At 34.6% G+C, this 4,552-nt stretch overlaps 1 protein-coding gene and 1 pseudogene across 1 annotated transcript in view; one reads left to right on the top strand and one right to left on the bottom strand.

Moving 5' to 3' along the window:
* Positions 1-4,552, top strand: part of LOC101586677 (olfactory receptor-like protein DTMT) — a 33,452-nt gene that overhangs the window by 11,380 nt on the left and 17,520 nt on the right. The window lies entirely within an intron of this gene.
* LOC111818623 lies at positions 368-628 on the bottom strand (annotated as a pseudogene).

The following is a 4,552-nucleotide window of genomic DNA, read 5'->3' as shown; positions in this document are numbered from 1 at the left end:
GCAGTGTATTATTTGTTGAAACTGTACTTTCGATTTGATTTGAAACTGTCTCATTGCTATATGTTTATCAATAAAACTTTGAAAAGAAAAAAAGAAAGTACCTATTTTCTAAGTTTTTCAAATTATTATTTTCATATCATTCAGTAGAAAAATAAAACAAAGTGACCATGCTTATAATTTAGACACAAAGTTTTTTCAATTAAAACAGAATATTTTGATTTATGTAATACCATAAATCACTATGAAGTCAAAATTCACAGCATGTTCGTAAAAATTCAGAAAACCATCTTCAGAACAGTTTTTATACAAGATTTACAGATGTGAATGCCAATTTTTCTCAGTGTGCTACAGAATTTAGAAACTCTGCTCAAATATTCCTCAGATCAAGTGCAGAATCTGTCTCTTCATCAATTTCTCCAATGATTGAAGCATTGTCACCTCTTATAATGTATAATCCTAGTACCACTTGTTCAACTCTTTGTGAAGAGCTGAGTACGCATTCATGGCTTTCACCAAAAATCAAATTAATGGTCTGGTCAAAATCTTTAAGTGTACCCACAATCATTCTTCCATCAGAAGTAATAACAGCAATAGTTTGGTTAATGTAGTTCTGCAAGGTGGATGTCATGTTGCTGAGCTTGGAGATTCTGAGCTACAGATGCTGGAGAGCAGCTAATAAGGCCAGACTGGAACAAGTGCTGGCTAGTACTCCTAATCCTAGTTTTTAAAGGAATCTCCACAGTGATTTCCACAGTAGCCTCACCAGTCTACATTCCCACCAAAAGTGGAGAAGGGTTGCTTTTTTCCCCCACCTCCAACATTTGCTACTGGTTGATTTTTAAAAATTTATTATTTTGAGACAGAGTTTTACTTTATAGTTCAGCTAGCTTTGAACTCACTGTGTAGCTCAGGTTGGCCTCAAACTGTCTGTGATCCTCCTGCCTCAGCCTCCAGACTGCTGGGATTACAGGTGTGCACAACATCTAGAAAAATGTGGTTCTAAGAGGTTGAGTAAAGGCTAGAATAGAGTCTTTCTGTTTTCTTGAAATGCTAAAATTCAATTTAGGGCTTCTAGTGTTCTAGGCAGGTGTGCTACTACAGAGACAGAGCCTCCCTAGATTTATGTTTTATTTACATTTTTAAGACAGGTTCTGTCTCTGAAGTTCAGTTTAGCCTTGAACTCACTGTGTAGCCCAGGATGGCTTGGAACTCACTCTGTGCTTCTTGCCTCAGCCTCTGGAATGCTGGGATTATAGAAATGTGCCACCATGCTTGGCTTATGGTCACAGTCTTAACCTTACTTTTTGTTCTAGGAGTTTTCAGAACTCCCCTTTCCTCCTTTTAAATGTGAGAATAAGAATGAAAGTCTGGACCATAGTCCTCAGGAAAGCTCCCATTGTCCTCCCTATGAAGTCTGTGCCTACACTGATGTCTTTGATATTTCTTTTTTCTTTTTCAGTAAATTTAATGTTTCTATTTTGATATTTAGATCTTTGATCCTTTTTGACTTTAGTTGAATGCATGGTGATAGACATGGGTCTAATTTTAGCCTTCTGGATGTGGAAAGTCAGTTTTTCTAGCACCACTTATTAAATAGACTTTCTTCCAGCAAACATGTTTAACTTCTTTGTCAAAGAAAAGATGGATGAGTATTTTGGGGTTGTACCTGCAGCTTCTATTCTGCTCCACTGATCCTCAGACTTGCTTTTTTTTCTAGTACCATGCTGATTTTACCTTAGTAGCTTTGTAGTATAATTTCAAGTCAAGAATTGTGATGCCCCCTGAATTGCCTTTGTTGTCCAGAATTGCTTTTGCTATTCTAGGTATTTTTTTGGAAGACAGTTATGCTTTAGGATTTTTTTTTTCTTTTTTGATTCTAAATAAATTTTAGGAATGTTTTCTCTAGATCTGTGAGGTATGTTAATGGTGTTTTGATTGGGATTGCATTAAATCTATGTAGCCATTTTGGGAGTAGAGCTTTCTTCACTGCTGATTCTTCCTATCCATGAGTAAGGGATATCTTAACTTTTTCTGATACTCTCTTCAATCTCCTTTTTAAGAGTGCTATAATTTTCAATGTACAAATCTTTTACATCCTTTGTTGGATTCATTCCTAAGTATTTCATTTCTCTGTGAGTTTGTTGTTTGTGCATAGAGTACTTTGGCTTTGTATCCCACTACACTACTGAATTTGGATATTAAATCTAGAAGTCTTTTGGCGGAATTTTTGAGGTGTTCTATGTAGAGAATCATGTCATCTACAAATAATTTAACTTTTTCCTTTCCTACCTTTATTCCTTTAATTTACTTTTTCTCTTTTTTATTGCTCTGGCCAATGTTTCCAGAACTATATTGAATAGGAGTAGTGATAATGGATATCCTTATCTTGTTTCTGACTTTACAGTGAAAGCTTTCAGTTTTTCTCTGTTTCATATGATATCGGCTGTTGATTTGTCATAGATAGCTTTTATAAGATTGAGGTAAAGACCATCTCTTCCAATTTTCTTTAGAGTTTTTATCATGAATGTGCGTTAGACTTTGTCAAATGGTTTATCTGCTTCTATTAAGATGATCATGTGGCTTTTGGTTCTGTTAATATGGTGAGCTATGTTTATTGATTTGTATATGTTGAAGCATTCTTGTATCCCTGGCATGAATCTTACTTGGTCATGATGTATAATCTTGATTTTTTGCTACACTCAGTTTGCCAGTATCTTATTGAGGATTTTTATATCTATGTTCATTAGGGAAATTGGCCTGTAGTTTCCTTTGTTGTGTGTATTTTTTTCTGGTTCTGGAATCAGGGTACTACTTCCAGGAATAACTTTGGAAGTAATAATTCCCTTTTAATTTCCTTAAAGAGTTTCAGTATCAGTGGCATTAGTTCTCTAAATTTGTTGTAGAACTCCAGAACTTCAGCGTCTGGGCTTTTATTTGTTGGTAAGTTTTTATTACATTTTCAATTTCATTGGTTGATATTAAGTTATTTAGAATTATTATTATTATTATCATTATTATTATGGAAGAACTGGGAGTTGAACTCAGACCTTGTGCTTGTCATGCAAGCACTTATTCTACTGAACCATCTCCCTGGCCCCCTTAGAATTATTATATATTTTTGATTTAGGTTTAGAAATTTGATTATGTCTAGGAATCTGTCAATTTCTTTTGTTTTCCATCTTGTTAAAACATTGGTTCTTATAGTTGGTATTGATGATCTTCTGAGTTTCTGTAGGATCGCTTGCATTTTCCCCCTTTTCATTCCTTTTTTTTTTTTTTTTTTGCAGAGCTGGGGATTGAACTTAGACCTTTGCACTTGCCAGGGAAGCACTTATTTTACTGAGCCATCTCCCCAGCTCCTTTCATTCCTAATTGTTTGAATTTTTTTCTCTTTTTAATGAGGTTGGGTAATGGTTTATCAATTTTATTAATTCTTTCAAAGATCCACCTTTTTAATTCATTTATTCTTTGTGTTGTTTTCTTAGTGTCAATCACATTAATTTCTGATCTTACCTTTATAATTTAATTGATTTGTTCTTGTTTTTCTAGAAGTTTGAGGTTCAACATTAGGTTGTTTATTTAAGCTCATTCTGTTTCCTTGATGTTTGAGTTCATCGCTATGAGTTTCCCTCATAGGACTGCTTTCATTACATCCCATGAGTTTCAATATGTTGTATTGGCATTATTGTTTAATTGTATATACTGTATAATTTCATCTTTAATTTCCTTTGTGACCCATTGGTGGTTCAGATGGGTGTTGTTTAATTCCCATGTATTCATGCAGTTTCTGTGGTTTCTTTTGTCTTTGATTTCCAGTTTCATTGTGTTATGGTCAGATAGTAAGCATGGAATGCTTTCAGTTCTTCTACATTTATTTAAACATGTTTTGTCAGGAAAATATATGATCTGTTTTGGAGAATGTCCTCTGTGCAGCTGAAGAATGTGTATTCTTGTGTTTTGGGATTGAAAACTCTGTAGACATTTACCAAGCCCATTTGATTCTAGGCTTGGTTTCATTCTAATACTTCTGTGTTAATTTTTTGTGTAGCTCATCTATCCATCTGCGAGAGTGGTCTATTGAGATCTCCCAATACAACTGTGTTAGCGTATATTTGTTTTTTCATGTCAGTTAATATTTGTGGGTGTTTTTTCATGAACCTGTGTTTGGTGCATAAATATTTATGATTGTTATCTCTTCTTGGAGTTTTCCCTTAAGAACTGTTCAAAGAGAAGGGACAAATGGGATGAAGGAAAGGAGAAAAGAAGGAAAGAAGGGAAAAAGAAATATATATGATCACAGGATATCTTGGATAATTGTACTGCTTATTTTTGCTGGTCTATTGAAAGGAATGGTTAATGCTTAAATATTATTTCTCTTTCAAATTCTTGGCCAATTTTGCATGCTTATATCTGATAATCTGAACAGCTAATTTATTTATTTTTACTTATTTGTTTGTGTGTGTGGCCAGCTCAGCCCACCAGGGGGCGGGGCTGGCTGGCATGTGGTGCTGGGGGATTGAACCGTGGTCCCTGTGCTTTGCTAAGCTTGTTC

This window comes from Octodon degus, unplaced genomic scaffold (genome assembly GCF_000260255.1).
Source record: "Octodon degus isolate 3935 unplaced genomic scaffold, OctDeg1.0 scaffold00098, whole genome shotgun sequence".
Classification (NCBI taxonomy): Eukaryota; Metazoa; Chordata; class Mammalia; order Rodentia; family Octodontidae; genus Octodon; species Octodon degus.
This window is presented reverse-complemented; position numbering and strand designations above follow the sequence as displayed.